The sequence below is a fragment of the Amblyomma maculatum genome, chromosome 11 (genome assembly GCF_055883805.1).
Source record: "Amblyomma maculatum isolate TAMU_Amacu chromosome 11, ASM5588380v1, whole genome shotgun sequence".
Classification (NCBI taxonomy): domain Eukaryota; kingdom Metazoa; phylum Arthropoda; class Arachnida; order Ixodida; family Ixodidae; genus Amblyomma; species Amblyomma maculatum.
Genome location: NC_139354.1, coordinates 120,667,944 through 120,694,368, shown reverse-complemented (window position 1 = coordinate 120,694,368; position 26,425 = coordinate 120,667,944). Strand labels below are relative to the sequence as shown.

General features: G+C 46.2%; 1 long non-coding RNA gene across 1 annotated transcript; it reads left to right on the top strand.

Moving 5' to 3' along the window:
- Positions 1-373: 373 nt before the first annotated feature.
- LOC146174868 (uncharacterized) lies at positions 374-25,275 on the top strand. Its single transcript, XR_014702001.1, has 3 exons — positions 374-558; positions 1,038-1,074; positions 25,124-25,275. It is a non-coding gene; the product is annotated as an uncharacterized LOC146174868 (long non-coding RNA).
- Positions 25,276-26,425: the final 1,150 nt, after the last annotated feature.

The window sequence follows — 26,425 nt, the reverse complement described above, 5'->3', positions numbered from 1 at the left end:
TCAACGCAGCTCAACTTGAATGCATAATGAAATTGATGTTAATTTAAAACCAGACGGTCACCTGCTGTGCTTCGCTTTTGGTCAATTAAAAAGATGAAAAGAAAAGGTGGAATGTTTTGGTAAATCAACGCAGCTCAACTTGAATGCATAATGAAATTGATGTTAATTTATAACCAGACGGTCACCTGCTGTGCTTCGCTTTTGGTCAATTAAAAAGATGAAAAGAAAAGGTGGAATGTTTCGCTAAATCAACGCTGCTCAACTTTAATGCATAATGAAATAGATGTTAATTTATAGCCAGACGGTGACACATCTGTAGGAGAAGTAAATAATTATGAAAAAGCAACCATCCTCCGTAAAATGGCCAGTGATTGTGGTCGCTACTGCAAGTAGGTGCCAAATGAGTATATATAAACTACAAAATGCACATGAAAGCTGCTACTTTCGTTTATGTGATGACGCTCGTAGCTTTAATGCCTGCCTTAACGTGCAAACACATATCATGCAACTGCCGGGCCTGAAAAGAACGATTTATTATTCCTCTTGATAGTCAAAACTGTAAGTAGATTTCCAAAAACATATATATATATATATATCCTAACAATGGTTGTAGCCAAGTATAGTTGAACCTTCCTTCTCTACATTAACAAATAATGTAAACAATGGCACCAGAGAATTTAAAATTTGCACAGAGTTTGTTCAGATAACTGAATCTGCTTCAGATATATTACGAAGACGACGAAAATTCATACTTGATGCGGCGTTAAAGCTTTGTTGTATTGTCATACCACCTCGCGATAAATGGTAATGCTATGTCTGTCCGTGGCTTCTCGCACTACACTGTGCTGGAGTGCGCATGCGTTGGCAGATCACGAAGGAATATAAACGTGCACTGATCCATGCACCGCGGGTTGCTCGTCTGAGGCTGCCAGTTGTGCAACTCCTAATAAACCTGACTTTTCCTTGGCTTTGGTGTCTTTTTACAACAAAGCTGCTTCGCATACATTACGAAGACAATGGATATTTATATATTTCAGGGCAGTGTGAAAGCAGCTACCAACCACATCGATGCACGTGAGTTTTTGGCTGGGTAGCCAATTCAATCAAAGGCTATATCTTAAGTAGTTACAACTAGCCTCACCCTAAACTAGATTTGCGGCTGCAGCTGTAATTTACTGCCACACACATGCTCCAGTGATGAGCTCCTGACCGTGAGCATAGAATATCACAAGAAAAACCGACTAAGAATAATCTACAGAACATTGTTCAATAAACTCGCACGCACCTCAAATATACGTCATTTGACAAAAGAAAAACTGTCTCGCTGAAGTAGCCTTTTCAGAAAAAGTGTAATTCCCGATCATAACAATATACATATATCCACTACGAAGAGTTCTAATTGTATTTTACCCAATGTCTATATTCTTGATATTTTCGCTCGCTGTATATAGTGTATCAATTAAGGAATCTACAAAACAGCACGTTTCTGATTGCCTGAACCTTAAGTTCACTGCTTGCTACCTGCAATTTGTGAGGATTTCGCCCTACGGTTAACCTACGCGACGAAATATTTCATTTTCCTTTTTTATCCGACAAAATGACAGCATGATCATTTGTCTGGCACATATATAATGTTTTTTAGATCCAACCCCTAGCTTGTTACAAAAACATCGCGGCTGCCTAGCATCGAGCGGTTAACTGTGAACTCCACAGTCTGCATTGAATCGAGCGCTGCTCACTGTGGCTCTTCCTTGCATGCTTAAACTCGTGTATTGCAGTATAAGAAATATTCAGTGTTTGGTAATTCCAAGGCATGATCCTTTTCCACATCTTTTCGCATCAAAACAGATGGCTGTGTGTTTGCTGGACAAGCAAACATTATTCGGATGTGAAAATATGCTGCAAGTATAAAAATACAAGCATATGTATACCGGAGACTTTACCGGGCACCTGAACCACCGCAACCCCGTACATGCCCCTCAAAAGAGCGATACAAACGTCCCCAAACAAATATTCTACGTAGTGTTTTGACACTCAAATTACTTTTACGTGTAACGAAACTGACCTTCAACTCCTCAGAAAACAGGCTTGACGCATTGGTTGCACCATTTATGTTATATAATGCCTCAGCAAATATCTTTGCCGGATTTTAGTATGTTCGTTTGGTGCTCACATTAAAGGAATCTGCGTGAGCTCGCCCACAGCCGATGCATACCTGGCATTTTATTGTGTTCTTTTGTGCTGCTTAAAAAAGCCTGGGCCTGCAACCAAATCGAGTCAATGTATTTTTCACTTCTCCTCCCGACGCACGGAACTGGTACGTGCGTGAACGCCATTGACCTTTGCAGTAAAATACACATTCAATTTTCCTATTTGCACGTTCATGTTGGGGGGATTTATTAACATTTTTCATCTACAAACGTCAAGGCTTGAGCAAATTGGCGCAGTTTAATAATGCTGGGAATGTTTTAGCTAGCAAAAGCCATTTGCAGGGTACGTCGGCGAAACGTAGTAAACGTCTACCACCGTATCATTAGCAAATGCTGTACGCTTCTGAAGCCTATCACATTTCATCAGCAACCAATCAGTAATCGGTAACCAGAGAAATCAATTACATGCATCTGTCAGCTGTCTCGCGCACTACAACCAATTTTTCGCCTGGTATATATTTCAGTAAATCATTAGGTTAATTTTTCTAATTTGCTTAATATAGACTTTATACAATAAAGGTGATTTGCAAAGTTGGAGAGCACCCTCAGAAACCCCCATTTTGTTGCTTTGCAATAAAGAAAGCCGCACATATACTTTTTTTCCCGAGCTTTAAAAATCCCGCGAATCATGGAAACAATCACGTGACTAGCGTATTCGCGTGTCCCGACTGCCCTGCTCTCAACAGTGGCTTGAGAGAACAAAATCGGTTGCGACTGTGGATTGCAGCGGCAGGCCGATATGTCTGCGGTGGATTCCTCGCGCGCGTGAGCCAATGGGCACATGTGACTATGCAAGTTACAGCGAGCACGGCCAGCGACCTCACGATGCGCTGGCGGAGCGGGTTCGCGAAATTATCAGCGTAACACTGGAAGTGGGACATTAAGACACGGCTGAGAGCGGTTTTCGTTCACTCAATCCACGGTTGAGAGCAATACAATCATGGCGTACGAATGAGCTTGTCACGTGATGTTTTTTGTATTTCGCGGGTTTTTTTTAGAGCTTGGAAAACGATACACATGCGACGTATCTATGTTAAAAATAAATGAAGTGTGTGTTTCTGAAGGTGCCCTCCAAGTTTGCAAATCACGCTTGTTGCCTAGAGCAAATATTAGGCAAATTACGCAATTACCCATTAACTATTTCCGAAACAAAAAAATCGCCTGCGGGGCGCAAGACGGCTGGCAACTGCATGCCACTGGTTTCCGTGAGCTATCTCAAGAATTTATTTTTTAACCCTAGGTTCAAGTTAGCTTGGACACCCGTTATATATATATATATAGCAGTGTCACACCAAACACAAAATGTGGATGACACAAAGTGTCAAAAGCAAACTATATATATATATATATATATATATAGTTTGCTTTTGCTTAATGGGCCAGGGAAAATCGAACAGGATGTCACACAGCTTTCCCGATCATCCTATTTTATTCTTGCAACAGTTTCTGACTGTGGACCGTCCTTCTTCAGGGTATAATTGAGAAAGGTGAATGAGTCCGCACCTTTGGGCTTCTGTCAAGAGAGGGAGAAGGAGTTCTCACTCTCTCTCTATGGAGAAACACACATCACTGAATAGATAAAAATGGCGAAAAGCTCCCGTAATTATCAGCTGGTAATGCAACAAAGAGGGTGAGAGAAAGACAGAGAGAGAGAGAGAAGAAAAAAGGGGGAAGGGGGATGAAAAGAGGAAGTGGAGAGCCGACGAATTTACATACGCGAAATGCTTCCCCGAAGAAGACGCTAAAAGCAAGGCAAGTCTCCCTCGGAAGCAGCCAGAAATTGAGAAAAGGTCAAGAGCATTTGGACAAAAAAAAAAGGACCAACTTGGAAACAGATAACGCGAGCATGTATACCAAAACGGCACTTTCCCCAGCGGTGCCGGTTGTTCAAAAAATTGTTGGCCCAAGAGGTATGTGTTTTAGACTCAGTTGTTCCACACCGTGACGCGCCAGTGACCGGAGCAAGGGCAACGCGCCGCCAAGGCGACGACAGAGCGGTCCGCCAAACGCTCTCTGCCGAAACCCAATCCCACAGCCGGGCATTCGTGGCAAGTCGCTCCCCCGAGCGTGTACCCAGTGAAGGCTTTGGTTGCGGGAAAGGAAACCGGCTAGAGTGGGCCGGGGGGGACGGGGGAGTACAAAGAGTTAAAAACTTGAAACTTGAAACAAAGCACTCATTTACGCCACATAACTATATATATAAAAGTGCACGAAGGGGGCACGTCAGGACGCTGATTCAAAATTTATGAACGACGCATAAATTTCAAAATTTTCTATCGACTGGGAACTATGAATCGTAATTGGCGTTGGGACAGCGGCGTTTGCATGGTCAGAAATTATTTTTAGCGTGCAACTAGATACAGCTGAAGTCTTCTCGGTTGAACCGCACATTGTTCTAGTGGCCGTCCAGATTTCTCGCAACGCGCTGGAGAATATCTAGTGTGCCTTGCTTCATACACTAATAGAACACCACTGTCGACCAGCAGATGTGATGAGCTTGAAGTGCGGTAATAGGATAATATCTTGCGTCACGATCGCTGTCTGGTTACCGCGTTTTTCGACGAAAATAACTTCGTTGCCGCCTCCTGAAAATTTTGACTGGGGTCATCGCCCATCCTTACAGAGGGTCCGTCAGTCAACTTATTCGAGCCGGCTCATGTTTCCATAGTTGTATGCAAGGCATTTAGAAAAAAAAACGCTGTCGTCACACCTGTCTTTATTACTTATTGTAGACGATACCTTTCTTTTTTTTCATTGACCATCTTTTTACGTGCAATTTTTTATGTGTCGAAGGACTCCAGTGTTTCGCAATGTTTTGCAATGTGCCGTGGTCAGTGACCAGTGAGGGCCTCCTCGGAATCCTGAAAGATGCGGCACTAGAAAAGTCAACTTAAACGCAAGGCAAAAAAGCTGTGAAAACTTGCTAATAAAATAAAATTGCTAGAGTGGAAGTGAAAGTTCGTGGCAGCGAGTTCAAGTAAAAATGAATTTTAGAATAAAATAGCTGCAATTTCTAGCTTTTGATAAAGAGCATGCATACTCTGCAAGAACTTCGGAAGGAAAACTGAATGTGAAATTGTCGAAGGCCACCAAGTGAGGAAAGATGTCTTAGATTGAAAGAAAAAATGAGCACCGATCTAGCCGTGGTTACGCTAATGGGAATTAGTGAGCTGGAACTTCGGCTTTCATTCATTTGCGTATGGTACTTCGTCATTAGCATGCAATCGTAATGTACCATATTATACGCCACACTATCCGACTTATATGAAATATCACTTTTAAACAAAGGTGCGCAAATGTACCTGAGTTATCTAAGTATACAGTCAATAAGAAGTTATATTTTTTCATACTTTAGGACAGGATATAAATCCCTCAGGAAAACCTTAACAAAATTTGGGAATTGAAGGTAGCGAAAGAGAAGATACACCGCGAGTACACTATCAGCAAAGTGATAATGCCACGCTTACACAAGAATACGGCGGCTAATGCGTTTCGACACTGCCTAAAGTAAGTGGGCTAAGAACGGCATGAATGTGTAGGATATCAGCCCAAGAGTGGCAATACAATAACACCATGCTGTATTCACTGGTTCACCTGCGCCTCTTATCGTTTTAACACACGCTCACTCGAAATGCAGTGAACAGTTAATTCCAGTGTAGCAGAATGTCAGTAGCTTGTGCTCACTCTCTCTGTCGGTGTTGGTAATCAGCATTTTTGTAACGTGTCTGCGTATTTTGTGTTACCACACACGAGAAAAGAAAGATAAAGCAAGAGCACCTAGGTAACAGAAGTTTAGAGTGTTTTCAAGCCGTATGGCTGTTCGGCTATTGTTTCAAAATGCTTGTCGACAATAGAACAGCGACTAAAAGATCCGGGTGATAGCATTGTTTGCTAGCTAGTGGAGCCGCAGCACAGCAATGCAGCTGCGCTTCAATCGCCGTAGCGCAGCATGGATGTTACAGGATTTCGTATATGTGAGCTGCACGATTATGCGGGAAAGTGTGAGATGCATCTCGCTGTACAACGCATGAGGTGCGAAAAATAAGCATTTTTTTGAGCCAAGTCCTCCAACGTACACGACTGAAGCGCGAAACATGCGCACAACATCTGTTGCAGGCTATAAAAATTTTTGCGAAAATTTGTTTAAATATAAAGAAAATGCATTTTCTCCTATACAATAATAGAGTTGAACGTTAGCTAGTTTGAAGGCTGGAATGTAAGCACAAATATTATTGCATGTAAAACATTGCATAAGCTTGAATAAATGATTATCTTTAGGCTGGAATGCGCTGAAATTTACGGAGGTTTAGAAACGCCTGAGTTTCTTCAACGTACTTTGTGGGAAGCCTACAACAGCTTAGGCCGTTGTTCGCCATTTAAAATGTGCTCATGTTTCGGGCGAAAGAAAACAGATCAGATGTCTTGCTCCGGAATTTGCCAGTTAATACAAGCGGCAAGGGTATGTCACGTTATGTTCATCATTGTTGCAGGCAGGCTCAAGATCGTTAATGCGCACTGCTAGTTCACCTTCAAAAAGACATTGGACTTCAATGCCGAATTGCTGGGTCTACTCGTCCCCTCTGTGTTCTTCGAGGAGAAAAACCAAATGGAAAAGTAGACTGATGATGATCATTATTGCTAGGGTTCAACACTTCATCAGATGCAATAGATCGTAAATTTTGCTTAGGTAATATTGCCCTGGCTCTTGAATACATCTGTGATTAGCGAGCACTCAGCAAGTTTTATTGTAGCTTTTCTGGCAAGTACAGAAATCCTCTATCATAAATAAAGTACGCTTCATTGCGGAGAAAAAATGTAAGGTATTGTGAGACTGTGAAATAAAGCTGGTACTGCTCCGTATGCTTGCTGAAATTTTACATCCAGCCAGATGGCGAGAAATATAATTTTTTCGTTTTCATAAATGTTTACAAAAATTAGAAATGGTTTTACCATGTTCTCGTACTCAATAAATTTATCCTCTTTTGTACATTGCATGTAAATGCTCTGAAGAACGTCAACATTTGAACATATGCTGTAGTTGCCCTGTGTGTCCAGAAATATCTTGAACGCATTAGCCAAAGTAAAGAGCTCTCGAAAAAAAATTGGGGAAACAATTTAACCCTATCCTTGATTGCACGATGTTTCAGCTTTATTATTTCCTGTCTTCAATATCTTTTCAAGATCCCCTTCGGGCATATCAATCTTGTTATTCGCTTAATCTCCAATCTTCTAATTTATATCTCTGTCACCTTGCACATATTTAATAGCATACAATCCTAGGAAACCAGTTCTGTGAAAGTGCACCCAGCCTGTATATCATTAAAAACCTGCTTTATTCAAGGTCTATACATGTTACTGCGTGATATAAGAATAGCGCGTCTTACCATCACCTCATCATTCTGGAATGGTCGACTTGCGTCTTGCAAACAAAACGGAAAGCAGAAGCGCGGATTTTAGTTCCTCCATGTCATATGGTGGAGTAATTTGGCACAATCCGCCGACAATCAGTGCAGCGTCATCTCATCGATAAACTGCCTTTTCGCTAGAGTCATGCGCTTTATTCTTCGCTCGCAACAATGTTAACACCGACATGGCCACATTTTTTTAGAAAACAGATGCTTTAACGCTATGGCGTTCTTATTAGCATCTCAAGAAGAAGTTAGGATGCATTAATAACCATAACTGATTGACCTTTAAATCCAGCGACATCTAAATAAACGAAATGAAAGTCTGCAATGTATGCCTTATTTGCATATGTAATTCAGATATTCGTTCCTCTTGCAATGAAAGCAACTGAGTCAGCCTATTATCTGTTAAAGATGTTTTTGTAAGCCGTCCCCATTTCATGACTTGGATCTTAGTGGAGGCAGTACCCTCGCCTGGAGGTGACTTCCGTGAGACACCGGTCAAGTGAGCTCAGTGTTTCGAGGCTCAGGTGACATGTTTTGTCCGCTTTATGTTGCAGCACATGGTAGCGGAAAAAACTGTTTTATATGTTGTGGTTTTTTTCAGAAATAATGTTAAATTCTTGGCTTTAAAGCGACACAGCAAGGGTTACCAAAATGTCACTAATTTAGGACCCCTATCATACATGTTGCTTGCATGCACTGCCTACGTTATAGCGCCAATTTAAGGTGTTTGGTTATCTAGAAACGGAAGATGAGGAGAGGTAATCGAATAACAGTAGTTTTCGGAAGGCATTACATAAAGATGTTGACAAATTAGTGAGAAATCAGGAAGGCATGCTTGTACAAAGAGATATCTACATCAAGCCACAATGGGGTTAAGGAATAAATGATCCATAAGGGACATCCCAAATGCTTTCTGTACGTACCGTCGCGTAGGCCAGACATCATGAGACGAGCTAACCACGCTCAGCTTTTTGCTGTGAGTCAACCATTTTCTTCATAATGTCGCTCTCCTCATGTCGAAGAAACGCGATCTCGAGCTTCCACTAATCAACATAGCCATGGCTGTTTTTGCACTGATACTTTCCCACGTACCGGGATAAATGCGTGAATACAAATCCAAACCACATTCAATCTAGACACAGCGGAACGATTAGTTTACGTCCACATCCAAAACTTTTAGAGTGGTAGCTCTACTCCTATCATAAAACCTCCTACGAGTGCCTGCCGATGATCTCTGGCTGTTCTATTTGGCCTCTGATGAGCCACAGGAGTTTCTAGTCACGTACTCTGAGCGTGCGCCGCAGAGAGCTCCGGCAGATTCGTGACGCACAATCGTCGCCGCGTTGCGGAGTGGACTAAAGAAGGCATCCCAGATATGTGTGCCACCGCGGATAGGTTAGGAGGACGGTAACGGCATCCAATCGCAAAAGCGTGCTGCCGCAGCAGCTCCGCCTAATCAAGCAACATCGGGTTATGTGCGCACGGTATTAAATCAGTGTTATTTGACACGTGACACTGATCCAATGCCGGGTTCTCATCACCAGATGTCGCATGACTAATCGGAGTTGCTGCGGCGGCACGTGCCTGCGAGGGAATTCCGCTACCCTCGTCCTCACCCCTCCACGGCGGCGCGCACACCTGGCATGCCTCCTTTCCTTCCCTTCGCAAAAAGATGACGACGATGCTATAACGGATGCAATGTGGAAGAATTTCGGGCGGGACTTCTGATGAGAATCGAATACATGAAAATTTTGGATGCGAGACCTTTGGTAAGTCTAAGGCGGCACACATAACGTTTGTGGGAACTATACTCAGCGGCAAGTTAATCATAGGAACTGCCTATACGCTGCGGTTACTTATAAATAGTTGCTAGAGAAGGGCTGTAGTTGCAAACGAGTGGGACATCGAGCAGACACGTGTAATCCTTCGAACGCCAGTGTGTGTTTTCGGTGCTGGAGGATAAGCCTGCACCACTGTTAAGGAGATTTGCAGACGTCCTCACTGCACACCATTGCGTGAAATGGGATGCATAGCACGGGGAGCCGAAACTGCAAGTTTCGTCTAGCCCGTAAGTAGCCGACGGCCCGGCAGCAGAATACCAAGGACAAGAGCCAATCAGGCAACGAGGAATGGTTGGTGCCCGAGGCCCACAATGCTGATATCGAGCTGTGCGAGACGCGGAAAAGTGCAGAGAACAGTCGGCTTCCTTTCCGCCACTGCCTTGACCCGGATTGTGCGAAGAGGACACGATTATAGTCATGGAAGAGATGCAAGCAGCGCGAGCCAAAATTGAGCTGGTGAAACGTGGATCCCCATCTTGAGTCTGTTGGAGAGAAAGGGCTTAAAAAGCAATTACAGCAGAAAGCAGACATGATTAAAAAGACCAAACCTAGTATGGCAGAGTTGGAACGATCGCTTTACAGCTGCAAAGAACCTTGGGGCAGAGGCGCCGGTGCTGCAGGAGCACGCAGAAGGCAGCACAGACGGCAACTTCTCGCGTAGAGGAGACCACATAGAAGGGTAAAATCGAGGGATGTAAAGAGGCCACCGCCAGCGGGTGAGAACACTAATGCAGATAGGGGCAGGAGCGTCGGTGTTGAACGCCCCCCGCCGGTGGGTAAATTCAATAGTCTTAGGCCGGATGGTATTGCCCTTGCGGCAAGAGTGAGGAAACTAGAGGAAAGACAGGATCAGTTTACTGTCTGTTACGTATAAAATATTTACTAAAGTAATCTCTAACAAAATCTGGACAGCCTTAGACGGCAATCAAGAAAAAGATCAGGCAGGTTTTTGAAAACGGTACTCTACTTTCAATCACATCCACACCATCAACTAGTTGATAGAAAAATGCTCGCATTTAACCACCCTTTATGCACAGCATTCATTGATTACAAAAAAAGCATTTGCCTCCGAGAAACCTAGGCGGTCATGCAGGCAGTGAAAAATCAGGATGTAGACGAGACATGTGTAAACGAGATACTGGAAGGCGTATATCGTAGCTGCACAGCATCCAGAGTTCTGCATAAAGAAATAAAAACTTTCATAGGAAGGAAGGTGTTAGGCAAGGATACACGTTCTCTCCAGTACTTTTCACTGCTTGCTTAGAGGAAGTATTTAGAGACATGGAATGGGATCAGTTACGGATAAGGGTCGATTAAGAATACCTCAGTAATCTGCGATTTGCGGATGATATCGCCTTGCTAAACTAGGGGATGTAATGCAAAGAATGATTGAGGACCTTCACAGGAAAATTAGCACGGTAGGCTTGAAAATCAATATGCAGAAGACAAAGGTAATGTTCAACTCCCTCTGGAAGGAACTGCAGGTTATGTTATGTAGCGAAGCGGCAAGAGTAGTCCGCGAATATGTCTACTCAGGACAGGTATAGTAACCACAGGTCCGGAGAATAGGATTCGGATGGAGCTCATTTGGGAAGCACTCGCAGATTATGTCTAGCAGCATACCGCTATCGCTCAATAGGAAAGTATACAGCAGTTTCATCTTATCTGTACTCACCCATGGGGATGAAACGCGGAGCCTAACGAAGATTGTTCAACTTAAGTTGAAGACAACGCAGAGGGCTATAAAAACAAAACTTGGTAGGGGTACGGAAAGCAAGCGTGTAGAGTGGGTCAGAGAAATAACTCAAGTACTAACATTCTAGTGGAAATCACGAATAAATGGACATGGACAGGAAATTTAGAGCGATTTGATGGTAACCTGTGGTCACTTAGTGTAACAAACTGGATTCCATGGGAAGGAAAGCGCAGTAAGGGGCGGCAGAAGGTTAGTTGGGCGGAGGAGGTTATGAAGTTCGCAGAGGTCTAGCGGATGAACCTAGCACAGGACCGGGTTAATTGCAGGAATATGGCTGAGGCCTTCACCCTGCAGTGGGTGTAGTCAGGCGGCTGCTGCTGCTGCTTTTTCTAATTATGATGATGATAAAGATGTCTTCACCAATAATTTACGGACGTTCCAAATTCAGGTTATGGGCATGTTTCAGCAGCTGAATGCTATGCTGGGGGCCAGACAGCATTCCGGCGTTGCCAAATGCCGACGATACTCAACCCCGTGCATCATCATTGACCCTCGTGAGCAAGTTGAGGCTTGGGCTTGGAATTACAGGGGCAACAATCACACGCGGAGTAACCCGCACTTACATATACAAACCTGTACAGCAAGTCGGGCCTAATAACTTTCCCGGAGGCCAGTGGATAGGTGATAGAGACACGGTGCAGTCTTTGTGTCACTCTGTGCTGATTGCGAGCGCGTGCCTCCTCGAGGGGAAGAAACCGAAGTTCTCCCGTTGAGGCGAGCCCTGCCAGTTTTTCTGCCGATCTGTGCAATGTGACCTTTGTGACTCACAGGACCTTCCAGCGGTGACTTCTTACTAGACTTCACGCCGTCACATCTGGTGGCAGGCTCTTTGTAATGCAACCCATGCTCCAAAAACATCCAACCTGCCGAGGCTCCAGTCCTCAGGCATATCCTACCATCGAGATTACTCCTACTCATCAGGGTAGCTGACGGCTTCGATGTCTTGAGTCCGAATTTGCGCTTCTGCGATTTTTCCGTAGGTCGAGATCGCCGCCATCTTCTGATGCACCAACTTCGGCGACAATACAACCGCCTACAATGATGCAGGCAGATACCACTGCGCCCTCCTCTGTGTTGCAGCAGCCGCGGGCGATATCCACTTTCCAAGCCTTTCCAAGCCTTTCCAGGCGACGACCCGGAAGACTGGTTAAATAAATTTCAGCTGGTAGTCCGGTACAATAGTTGGGGCGGCGACCAAAAACCGCAGCATGTATTTTTCTTGCTGGACAAAGCAGCTCACACATGGTTCGAAAATCATGAGACTACTATCACAACATGGTCTTCCTTCAAGGACCAGTTGCTACGAGCTTTCACCACCGTTCTTCGCAAAAAACGTGCCGAACTGCTCTTACAGACAAAAGAGTTCAGCTCCCTAACGAGAGCGTCCTCGTTTACTTCGAGGACATGACGAGGTAATTCCGTCGGGCTGATCCAAACATGTCCGAAAAGAAAAACCGCTATCTGATGAGGGGAATTAAGTAACCGATCTTTGTTGGATTAGGGCGATGTCCCCCCAAGACCGTTGTGGAATTTGTGTCCGAAGCCACCAGCATTGAGAAGGCGCTAGAGGTACGATCCAAGCACTACGATCGGCCGTCCATCCCTATTACTGATGCCATCGATGACACTGGTACCTCTGACGTGCTCCGCGAGACCATACGGGCCGCCGTACGCGAGGAGCAACAAAAACTATTTTAGGCGGCAGCACCCCCGCAAGTATACTGCCTTTCGCAGATGGTTTGGGAAGAGAGAGCCACTCCCGACAATACCACCACACGCCATGATCCCGTCACTCATCGTGCCTGCCCACCTCTCAGGCAGCACCAAGAAGCCCGTGCAAAAATTCGTCCAGCACCTTCCGCTCGAGCTCCTCAGGTGCGTCCACGCAAAAGCGACGTCTGGCGCACTCACGATCATCGTCCGCTGTGCTTCCACTGTGGCGAGGCTGGTCACGTGTTCCGCAACTGCTATTACCGACGAATGGGTCTACCGGGGCTTAGCGCCGACGCGCGAAGGCCGCAGCGTGGTGAACGGCCCCCTGCCATTGACACGTACTTGGCTGAAGCATCCGGAATGCCACATGACTACTCCCGGTCACCTTCACCACGCCATTACTCCTCGCAGACACGCCCCAATGCCGGCCTGACGCGGGTGCGCTCCCCTAGCCCCCGTAGTGAAAACTAGAAGCGGCAACCATTGAAGGGAAGGTTGCTCATCGACGAAATTCTCAAGCTCCTCCACCGCTGCAACCGGATGGTCACACGTTTTCACGATGACATGACGCGCCCCACAATGATTCGCTGCCTCGGTACTCCAGTTCTCCGACGACACCAAATCAGCTAGTTCCTCCACGCAGCCGTGACCAGGCCCCGTTAGTTCCGGCAACACCACAGCTGTAACCGCCAACGTGAACATTTCAGTGGACGGAACCGACGTGACAGCGCTGTTAGATACCGGCGCCGATTATTCTGTGATGAGCGAGCCTTTCGCCGCCACTCTGAAAAAGGTGGCTACGCACTGGACAGGCCCGCAAATTCGTGCTGCTGGAAACCACTTGATAGCGCCGACTGGTACCTGCACTTCTAGGGTAACAGCGCAAGGAGAAACGTACTCAGCAACTTTCGTCTCACTTGCCCAGTGTTCCCGCGACGTCATCCTTAACATCGATTTGTTAGCAAAAAATGGGGCCGTTATCGATTTGCAGACTTAGTCAGTGCCCTTATCGACTGAGAACGCAATACACAGTGATTGAGAGCGACCGACAGAACTAGACATGTTTGATGACCACGTCACTATTCCGCCCGATTCCAGTATGATGACCTCCACGGCTGCGAAGATACTGCGAAACTTTGAAGGTGTCGTGGAGAGCAAGCATCTTGCTTTTAGAACGCAGTTTTGCTGTAGCCAGATTAGTCGTTCGCCTCGCAGACGTCAAACCAGATGTCCTACCCACGACATGTGGCTGTGAGAACCAGCATTTAAGCACTGCGACAGTAGTGGCCTACATATTCGGTATCACACGCGTTCGACACGCCTCTGGACTTGCGACGCTGTCATTGACCGAGGTGGAGAGGCCTACCACCAATTTACGCTTCGATATTACCCCGCGCTTCCTCAACTACGGCATCGCCAAGAGAAAAAGCTCCTGCGCTATCGGGCGATCTTCTGCAATTCTTCGCATGCTGGCAGAACCGATCTCGCCAAGCATCGCATTATTGCTGATAATACCGTGCCACCTCTCAGACAGTCACCTTGCCAAGTTTCCCCGACTGAACGCGCCGCTATCACCCGCCAAGGGAAAGAGATGCTTCGCGACAATGTCATCCAACCCTCACAGAGTCCATGGGCTGCACCTGTCGTTCTTGTGGAGACAAAGGATGGTACGCTGGGGTTTTGTGTGGTGTACCGCCGGCTAAACAAAGTCACGAAGAAAGACGTCTATCACCTGCCACGCATCGACGATACTTTAGATCGTCTCTGGTCCGCGAAATATTTGTCTTCAATGAACCTGAAATCTTGATGGTGGTAAATAGAGGTAGATAGAGGGACCGAGAGAAAACGGCGTTTATAACTGCGGAAAGACTCTACAAGTTCAAGGCTATGCTTTTTGGTCTCTGCTCTGCGCCGGCTACTTTGCAACGGCTTATTGACACCGTACTTGCAGATCTCAAGTGGCAGACGTGTCTTGTTTACCTTGACGACATTGTGTTCTTCACTCCAACATTCGAGGAGTACCTTGGACGCCTTGAAACTGTTTGCAAGCCACACCATCCTCTTGCCTTAGTTTAAAGAACGAGAGGTGTCATATTGCTTACACGGAGCTCAAGTTTTAGTGGTGCGACATAAGTCATGGTGGTGTCCTGCCGGATCCAGAGACGACGACAGCTATTGCCAACTTCTCTCCGCCCGAAGGCCAGAAAACTGTTCGACGATTTCTTGGATTATGCGCTTGCTACCGGCGCTACGTCAAAGTTTAGGCTCGACTCGCGGAGCCCCTAACACGCCTGACGAAGACAGGCATGCCTTTCACTTGGCACAGGCCACAAGTACAAGCATTCAAAGAGCTTCAACGCCGCCTACAAACAACTCCCATATTGGCTCACTTTGACGAACACGCCGACACAGCGCTTCACACCAATGCAAGCAACATAGACCTGGGCACCGTTCTAGTTCAAATCCAGGGCGGCCAAGAACGTGGCACCGCTTACGCCAGTCGCTGTCTGTCTAAAGCGAAATCGAACTATTCTGCAACAGAGAAAGAAGGTCTAGCCATTCTGTGGGCGACGTCGAAATTTCGGTCATATTTTTATGGGAAACCGGTCAAAGTAGCTACTGACCCCCATGCCCTATGTTGCCTCGCGAATCTTAATGACCCGTCAGCCCCTCTTGTAAGATGGAGCCTCCGACGACAGGAGTTCGACATGGCTGTCACGTACAAGTCTGGGCCGCCAGCATTCGGACGCCGACTGCCTTTCGCGTGCCCCTGTAGATCCCCACACAGACGCAAATCTTGATGATGACACACTGTTAAATGCGATCAGCGCAGAGTGCCTCGCTGAAAAACAATCTGCAGATCCCGAACTTCGTCGCATTATGAAATATTTAAACGGTGCATGTACAACTACTCCGAGAGCTTTCAAGCGTATTCTGTCAGCGCTATGTGTGCCAGCAAAACGTTTTCCGCCAGCAAAACGCCGTAGCTGATTGTTGTACCTATGTGTCTACGTGATGAAATTGTATAAGCTTGCCACGATGAACCAACTTCTGGACATTTGGCAGTCACCCGCACGCTTGCAAGGCTCAAGGAAAAGTACTACTGGCCTCGTCCTAATTAGGAGGTTTCACACTATGTCAAATCTTGTCGCAGCTATCAGCGTCGTGAGGTGCCAACAACCAAACCCAATGGATTCTTGAAGCCAGTAGACCCGCCATCGAGGTCCTTCCAGCAGATTGGTATAGACATGCTGGGACCATTCCCTTTCACATTCCGGTAACCAGTGGGTCATCATTGCTACGGATTACTTTGAACGATACGCGGAAACCTCCGCTCTACCCAATGGAAAGCCTTACAAGTTGCAAAGTTCTTCATCCATTGCGTTGTCCTGCGTTATAGCGCACCGGAACTTGTGATCACTGGCAGAGGTGGCGCATTCATAGCCGAATCGCTGCAACATAATTTGATTCACAGTCATACTGAACACAGGAAGGCGACGCCATACCATCCTCAAACGAACGGTTTGACTGAAAGCTTGAACAAAACACTCGTTGACATGCTCTCCATGTACGTCCACGTAGAGCACAAAACGTGGGATGAAGTGCTACCATACGTTACCTTCGCATACAATATGGCGGTCCAGGAAAGAACGAACATGTCCCCTTTCCGCTTGTCCATGGTAGTGAGGTGACCACGATGCGTGATGCCATGTTACCTCATCTAGACGACGACAACCAACAATTTGATGTTCACACCTTTCTGTACCTCACCGAAGAGACCCATCAGCTGGCCAGGCTGCGAATTCAAATCCAGCAATGCCGCGATGACCAACGATACAACCTGCGACGCCATGATGCAGTACACAACTGGAGACCGTGTCTGGGTCTGGTTTCTGTACGTCGGCGAGGCCTCAGCGAGAAACTCCTCTGTCGTTACTTTGGCGCGGACAAAGTGGTAAGACCAGTTGGAGACTAACTTAAGAGATCATTCCTGATGGATTAAAAAGACCCGACGCTCCGCGCTCCCTGAAGTGGTCCACGTGGTCAGTCCGAAACCGCATCACGACCGATAGCGCTGACTTTCTCTGCGCCGAGCAACTTTCCTCCGTGTAATGTTTTTTTTTTTCTTTTCTCATCTCTAGCCCACAGTTCCAGCATCGGGACGATGCTTCTTGTATCCGGGGGGGGGGGGGGGGGGTGAAATGACGCGGTGCAGTCTTTGTCTTCACTGTGCGCTGATCGCGAGCGTATGCCTCCTCGAGAAGAAGAAACCGAAGTTCTCTCACTGAGGCAAGCCCTGTCTGTTTTTCTGTCCCTCGGTGCACTGTAACTTCTGTGACTCTGTGTCCCGCGGTGACGTCTGACTAGAATTCACGCTGTGACAAGGTTATAGACATTAGGGGTTTACATGGACAGAGTTTTATCCAGGGTCGCATCAAGCGTTTCGCAGATTTCCTACTCCAACGCAGCATAACTGTAATTCAGCATAATATAAACGACAGAAGAGAGGACTACGTCCTCCTACATCGGGCTTCCTTAACTAAATGCTAAGACTTTATTTTTTCTTAATTTCTATTGCTCTCATAAAGAAAAATAAGTGAGCTTGCTAGAGCTACTGATAAAGTCGCAGCTCCTAATTGCTAGAACTTTCCTTAGTGTGGTCGTAGATTTTAATGCGCTCATCCGAATTTGGGTTAGATCAAAGCCAGCCAAAAGGACAATCGGCTCAGGCAGCGGACCCAGGACCTGCTGTGGACGATTGTCAACTGTTAATAAAATGGGGTATTATTAACGATGCGCCCTTAACGGTGCGCACACTCCGAGACACCCTTTGAGTGAGTGGGGGTAGCTGTTCCGGTCGCAAAGGAGATGCCCTCGACCTGCGTGGCAAGCTCAGCCGGAATTCAACTACCATGTAGTGACAAAAGGGGGTGGTCGTTTGGTGCCCTGCGGTCGCCGGTTCAAACCAGAGAAAGGATCGGAGTCAGAAGTAACAAACAAAACACAATTCATGCACAGCAAGAGACGATACAAAGGAACACATAAGATCACTTTAAATGCACAGACGAGAGGTTCACAGAATAACAAACGCTAAGCATGCAATTACACAGGTATTCAATAACATAGAGGCTTTACAACAGATGAAACGCGAGAGAGTACATAAACAAACACCAAATTGTTCACCGAGCACTGTTGCAGTCCGACGCCTCAAGAGTCACGATGTGGCCGCCATACGAGACAAGCGCCGCTCCCTTGAAAGTCCGTGGGCTTGCTAGCAGCGGGTGATCCCCGGGAGTCCAGCCGAAGCACAGGCGCGAACATCGTAAAACACTGACGAACTGACTGACTGATTGACTGACTCAACAAGCGGCGCGGTCGCTTTAAATAGGGCGTGCCGCGTCTGTTTGTGAGCACGCGTCAAAGCTAGCGCGCACACACACTTAGTTTCGCTGGTTATAGCTCCCTCTTCTCCTCCCGTCGAGCCGCGCGTCGTCATTGGCTAGGTCCCACAGAAGATTCTGCAATTTTCTGGCGTATCCCAGTCAGATGAACCACCGTCCTCCCCGGGCAATGGGAAAGAGCTTGACGACAACGCGTACAAAGCTACGCGCTCTCCCGTGCGGGGAAGGAGGCTTTTCTCTCCATGCTTTTGCACGCGACACCGCGCGGGCCTCGCGCCGTACCAGCTTGATGAAAATGTGCGCCGATTTCGTGACACTGCCCCTCCCTTAAACAATATTGTCCCACAATATTCACAACAACCACGAACATCGCGCGCACATGCATGCGCTCATAAATATATGGGGCAAAATGTGCACATCACACGCATTGCACAAATTCCACAAACTGTAATAACACATTACACAATTCATACATCAATGCCATGAAATTCACAAACATGACAACACTCTGCCGTCGAATACACATAGGAGTCAACAACATAGAAACGCACAGCTATTCAAATGTGAAGCGCACAAACCCAGGGCATCCTTTCGCCTATATTTCCAAAAACGGCTTGTGGCTCTTCCTTCGAACAGGTGAGCTCCTCTCAAGCTACCTAGCGCGCCAGTTCTCTTTCTTACGAAGAACTGGTACTTCTTATGCGTGGCATGGCTCTTTTTCTGGTTCTAATGATATTTCTCATCCGCGATTTTATCTCGCTCCTCCCTTTACTCTTGAGTTCTGCTTTCCGATCGGAAGCTTGGCCAGAACTAACTCTACCTTGCCTAGCGGCGCTTCGAGCAGGCCGTCTCATTCTTTCTCGGTCTGGGCGGCTCTCCATGCGCTTGCGCATCCAGTCGTTCAGCAGCTTCTTCCTTCTTTTTCTATGAGACATTCCCCTGTCGACTTTGCCTGACTTGGCAGGTTTGGATTTGTTTCTTTTGGTTTCCACTTTTATTCGCACCTTTGGCCGAGGAACATTTGATCCAGTTTTACCCGCATAATCAGAACATTGTTGTCTGAAAGGAGCGACTTTTTGAGAACTTTGTTCTGCCTCAATCCTTTTCATTTTCTTTCTATTCTTCACGACCTTCAATCGTACCTTCTTGAAGCAGAGCTCAGTTGCAACTGGAGACTCATCCTCCTCACTTTCAGTTACATCCCGTTCCTTAAAATTTTCCTTAAAATGTTTCTTGAATCCTCTAATTGCAGTCCAGTCTTCGCTTTGTTCCATTTCTGAATCCTTAAGGTAAGGATCTGCACTGCCACCTTCATCCAGGTTTTTGTGCTCACTGCTATTTGAAAGCTCCTCATCCCGGTCACTCGTGCACTCAGCCATGGTGTCATTTAATAAGGAGCTACAATCCTGCTCTTCTTCATCTTCAGGCGTGGAAAACACGAAAGAGGTTTCTGGCTCGATAACTACTTTCACAGCGTCGCCGCAACCTGTAATTTTTGAGGGGACAATCTCACTTTCTTGAGAAATCTTAGCTCCAGAAAAGTGTTTTCTTTCTGAACTTTCTGTCGCGGGAACGGACTGTTCCACAACCTCATTCTGGCTGCTGGAGCTATTTTCTACAGCACCGGTGGCTGTCGACGAATCGGTTGTATCGCTGTACACCCTAATATAAGGAAAGGTAACCTCCAGAGGCTCGGTGATGCCTTTCTACCGCTGAACTTCAGCTAGCTTCTCCAGAAGGATATTTCTCTCTTTTAAGAATTCTTTTTCTTTTTCTGCCTGCTTCCTGAGCCATTCTTTCTCTCTTTCTGCTCGTTTCCTGAACCATTCTTTCTCCCTTTCTTCTTCTTGTCTCTTTGCCTCTGCTTGTTTCCTCTGCCATTCTTTCTCTCTTTCGACTCGTTGTCTCTCTGCCTCTGCTTGTTTCCTCTGCCGTTCTCTCTCTCGTTCTTCTCTTTGCCTCTCTCTTTCGTTTTCAGCCTCTTCTCGAACCTCTCTTTCTTTTCGGTCCACCCATTCCCGCAGTTCAGCTCCTTTTAGACCTTTCTCTAGGCCCAACGCAATAATCTTTTTGAGATTCATCTTCGATCTGAACTGCTTAATGCTAATACATAGCACTCTCAATGGACCTTACAGAACCGCTTCAGCGCGGTAACTCACGCTATCGCTTTGCTGTTACACTGTTTACGACATCTTCGTAAACTCTTCCAACTCGTTCACCGTCCTCTGAGCTTGAGTGCACCAAACGGCCGGTCGCGGACGCCAGAATAATTGTCACCCGTTAATAAATATGAGGTATTATTAACGATGCGCCCTTAATGGTGCGCACACTCCCAGACACCCTTTGAGTGAGTGGGGGTAGCTGTTCCGGTCGCAAAGGAGATGCCCTCGACCTGCGTGGCAAGCTCAGCCGGAATTCAACTACCTTGTAGTGACAGAAGGGGGTGGTCGTTTGGTGCCCAGCGGTCGCTGGTTCAAACCAGAGAAAGGATCGGAGTCAGAAGTAACAAACAAAACACAATTCATGCACAGCAAGAGACGATACAAAGGAACACACAAGATCACTTTAAATGCACAGACGAGAGGTTCACAAAATAACAAGCGCTAAGCATGCAATTACACAGGTATTCAATAACATAGAGGCTTTACAACAGATGAAACACGAGAGAGTACATAAACAAACACCAAATTGTTCACCGGGCAGTGTTGCAGTCCGACGCCTCAAGAGTCATGATGTGGCCGCCATACGAGACGAGCGCCGCTCCCTTGAAAGTCCGTGGGCTTGCCAGCAGCGGGTGATCCCCGGGAGTCCAGCCGAAGCACAGGCGAGCACGTCGCAAAACACTGACGAACTGACTGACTGACAGACTCAACAAGCGGCGCGGTCGCTTTAAATAGTTCGCGCCGCGTCTGTTTGTGAGCACGCGTCAAAGCTAGCGCGCACACACACTTAGCTTCGCTGGTTATAGCTCTCTCTTCTCCTCCCGTCGAGCCGCGCGTCGTCATTGGCTAGGTCCCATAGAAGATTCTGGAATTTTCTGGCGTATTCCAGTCCGATGAACCACCGTCCTCCCCGGGCAATGGGAAAGAGGGTGCCGGCAACGCGTACAAAGCTACGCTCTCTCCCGCGCGGGGAAGGAGGCTTTTCTCTCCATGTTTTTGCACGCGACGCCGCGCGGGCCTCGCGCCGTACCAGCTTGATGAAAATGTGCGCCGATTTCGTAACAACGATCTTGGGCAACCTATTAGGTACCACAAGGATGGGCAACAGCATGAGTATGGACACATCTCCTGACTTCACGTTTATGAAGGTTGACGGGATGCAAAGTGGACACACACAGGGCAGACACTGGGTATTGATCACTATATCCGCTCCACGGCGTACGGTACTGCAAAGGTGAAAGAAAAGGTGAATGTGCCTAAAGTGACTGTGACAGATTTCGGAAAGTCAGGGAACACGGCTAACGCAAAAATCGTGTACATAAGAGCCTGGCTTGAGACACTCAAGCAAGATGGAACGAATACTACAGAAGAGGTTTCAATGGAGGAGTGGTTCCGGTGGGCTCTAGACTCCCATATGCAGCAAACGCATGAGAGTTTCGTGAAGAGGTGGAAAAAGCACAGCTTAATGGAGTCCTCTGTATGAGAATTGGAAAGCTAGAACCATTGAAAACTTATAATTGGCCTTCATTGCGGCGAAGGTAGAGCTTGCAAAGCAGCAACTTCGAACTACTTCGGCAGCGGGTTCTGACACGTTTATTAACGAAATCTGAGGAAACAAGACATTAAATAGGTAGAGGCACTCATAGACCTGATGAACATGTATTCGAGGCCAGCATATCCCGGCAGAGTGGAAGCATGCTAGGACTCTATTCCTTAGCCGGGGAAGAAACTGTGCATTGAACATTTTCGGCCCATCTCACTCCGTCCTGCGTGGGAAAATTGATGGAGCACTTATAGTCAACACGCAGGCTCCAGGCTTATGCTGAGAAGGAGGAGTTGATAACTGCAACGATAATTGGCTTCAGGGCCAATTTAATCGCCTAAGACGTAATGATAAAGATTGGTAGAGACGTGGTTCATCCTGGGTACGGCACGCCACCAAAGCTACATCCTCGGTTGAACTAAGGCTGAACAATGCTGCACTTGATGTAATATCGATGAACCCATGAGACATCAGGCCAGGGTGGATGGTAGAACATTCCACTATGTCAGACTATTTTTGGAGGCAGGACTGCGGAGATTACACTCCGAGAAGCGAGATTGCATCCCTTCCTTTCGGGGGCAGGGGTACGCCTCAGGATATGGTTTTATCGTCGTTTATTTTTAATCCAGCTTTGAACAAGATTCCGGCAAAGCTGAAAGGAATATCGGTATTAAATATGCGGACTAAGTCACTGCGTGGGTCACCAGGAGTAGCGAAGTTTAACTTGGGATATGCTACAACAGACAGTCGATGTTTTAGAGGAGCGCCGAGCTAGCAGGAGAAGCAGGACTGTCGAGCTTGTTGTCCAAGCCCGATTTTTGGGGGGTTAGGGATACACGAGAGGTACTATATGCTGCAACAGCCGATAAACGTAAAGGTGGGGTTTGCCGGTCACTGATGACCAGGCGAACAGGATACTCGGCATGCATTTGCAGGCCAATAGGAAGAACATTAAGAAAAGTTAAAGAATGTGTTGAATGCTACCGTGAGCCTGTTTAGTAGTATTGCCATTCGTACGAGCAGGATGTGGGGAAAATATTTATGTCAGCTGGTACAGGCGTTTGTGACATTTAGAATAGTTTATGTGGCGCCGCATAAGACTATGAACGTGATGGACAAACAATAGGTGGCAGCTATGATTAGTGAGGTATATAGGGCGGCTTTTGGTCTCCTGAACAATGCATCCACCGAAATGCTGCGGGGATTAGGGGTGCACAACACCCTATAAGAAATAAAACAGGTGCATGTCATGTCACTCGGTTGGCTTTCGAAACCAAAATGTGGAAGGGACATATTAGAGAGGATCGGCATTGCAGTTGAGGCTCCAGCCAGGGACTTGCAAGTTCTGGGATGGCGGGAAATGCAAAAAACTTGTACATAAATACTTTGCCCAAGGCTACGTATCCGGTACGTTATGAGGGCCGCAGGAAGGCAACAGTCATAGCGTTACATGATAAGTATGGGAAGTAGAACGGGGATGGCAATGTATATGTCGCAGACTATAAGGACAAGGACGCATTTGCAGTTGCGGTTTTGGAGTGCCGGGGACAGTCGCGACCCCCACTGGATAGGTCATAACACACTACAAACGAACTCCAGACGAGGCAGATATAGCAATTGATGTATCTAGTACTAACACTGATCTAATTTTCAGCGACAAAACACTGATATTAAATTGAGCGAGGAGCAGAATATATGTTACAGCGACGCAAGTTCTTAATCAGGCCACGAGACGAGCGCCTAGGGAGGTGAAAATTTCATGAATATCGGTACACATTGGGGACCCTTGGTACGAGGTGGCTGACATGAACCCAGAGGTTTCGTCAGCCAAGCAGGTGATCCGGTTGTTCCGAGCAGGTTCATGAGAGATGGGCTGGTGTCGTTTCATGACGTCACAAACCATTTTAAACTTCAGCGAAAATTTTATAGGCTCTCCGACGAGCAGTTGATTAATGCACAGGTATGCGTCTGGACATGGTTTCAAGCAAGGTATTTCCGCAGTCTCCACACACTGAGCAAAATGTACCCGGAGGAGATTCCACTAGCAATCTATGGAGCTGGCAATCAATGACCATTTTTATGGGAGTGCAACATAGCGCAGCGGACTAAGGATCTTATGCGTGATCGTACTATCAAGCTGTGGGAATCCGTGTTGGCCACCTAAGATCCGGTAGTCCAGACCATAGTGGCGAAGTGCGCCCCCCAGGTTGTCGTCCGCCGCGTGTTGATGGCCACCTAACTCACAACGTCCGCAAGTGCTGTCTGACGGAATAAAGCTTTTTCATCTATCAATTCACTTGACAGGCGAAATTCTGGTGCCGGGCCTAGCACTGCCATAGTTCTGCGACGATGCCGCACCGTCTACAACCAATAATTGGTTCGGGTGACTAGTATCAGAGACGACGTTCGCAGAGAGATTAAACGCAGACTTTGGCTTAATGATGGTCTTGGATGGAAATTTGCCTACCACACAGTGGAACACGGCGTTGGATCTGATAATTGCTAAGGTGCCACTAGATCATATCAGGCTAGCAATCAACACAGAATCCGCGGCATTATACTACAGTTATCCGAAGGCTGTGTCGTTAATTTTACAGCTGAAAGAAATCAATAAAATAAATTCTGAATTGAGCATTGTGTCTTATATCGACAATGATATCCTCGACATTTGGTTGAGCTGCATTGGACCACACTAGATATACTCCGTTTGACTGACTTTGTACTTTTGATACATCGCATTTCCTCGTAACATGTTTATAATTACAGAAATCACATAAAACACAGATACTCATAACCATTACAATCAAATGGAGATCTGGTACATGTCTGCCTTTACTTTGAGCAGTTGTTTCGTTAAGAGGGCAATTTCATTTTTTTCTTATGGACGCTTTTTAATGGGGGCACGACGCAAGGAACCCATGCGCTGCGCAATATCAGTGCACGTTATAAAAACGTAATGTGGTCAATATTTCCGCAGCCTTTCACTACGGCTTCTGCGATGGCCTAAGTCGGTTTGGGACGGTAAACCCCACAAACCATCGGAAATGTTCTGAGCGCAGGTGACTACCGGTAGCTCTTCTTTCAGGTGCAGCCAACGAGTACGGAAAACATGGGCTGAGAAGTCTACTTTTGGGGACAGAATTTTGTTTGCCCGCTAATAATCTTGTAAACTTATCGGAAAATGGCATCCTTATTACAAAACGCAGTGTAAGATTTTACTGATCTCAAACCAGCCATCAGGACACACCGATATAAGTATGACGACTGCAGTCGACACTGTTTTCTCACGTATCTAGCCTTCGTATTCGCGCGTGAATAAAAAAAAAATCTATAAGAGCCTCCCTTGTCTATTTTCGCTTTCCTAATGAAGTAGTTAACTCATGGCGATTTTTTTTTCAATTGTCGATTCATTTGGGCGCCCATCTGCATTAAATTCTCTAGCTAGGACATTTGTCACTCTGTTCTGAGTTCTTCGGAACTGACATGTTTTTGCTGAACAATGTATTCGTACTGACGGGCACGTCTTCACCTAATCACAAAGGCATGCAGCGAAATACTGTGCCGCACAAGAAAAGAGCTACGCCTTCGAAAGTGTACATCCTATCTATACTTATCTTAGTGTCTAGCGTTGCAAACGAAGCTACTCAGTTGTAAAACATTATAAATGTTGCGATTCGAAATCTCGGGGGTTAATCATCACGAGTACCAAAACAACTTGACTAGCCAGGAGCCTCCTGGTATTTATCAAATAATTTTAACTTGAACTATTCGGCTGCTCTTTCGGCATATTCACGGCCGAAGATAGATCCTCCAAGCGGTATATTAAAAGTAAAATGCAGGGGGGAAAAGATTAATGATCTATCATATCGATAGTGGCATAACGTGTTCTAGTGCACAGACTTCTGAATGACAAATAAATGTCCTTCAATATATTGCCATTACAAACCTAAAACGTAACTACAGACGGTAATATGGCTCCTGAATTCTAAAGTCTGTAGCAATCGAACGACTTATCAAATGTGATCCGCTCCGTTACTCTAACATCTAAGTGCTGTAATAGTTTGAAGAAAATACTGCTACGTGATGTGAGTAAAGAAACAAAAAGCACACTGCGGTACTTCCGCTGGCCAGAGTTTAGGTAGCTATATGTCTACTGACTATAATAAAAGATAAAGGACATAGTATATATATATATATATATATATATATATATATATATATATATATATATATATATATATATATATATATATATATATATATATATATATATATATATATATATGTGTGTGTGTGTGTTGTATAAAACGCCCAGTGCAAACAGTGGCCAGAACGCAAGTACATGAAACTGAGGTAAAGTACATCCAAGGAAACCAAGCCAGATCCA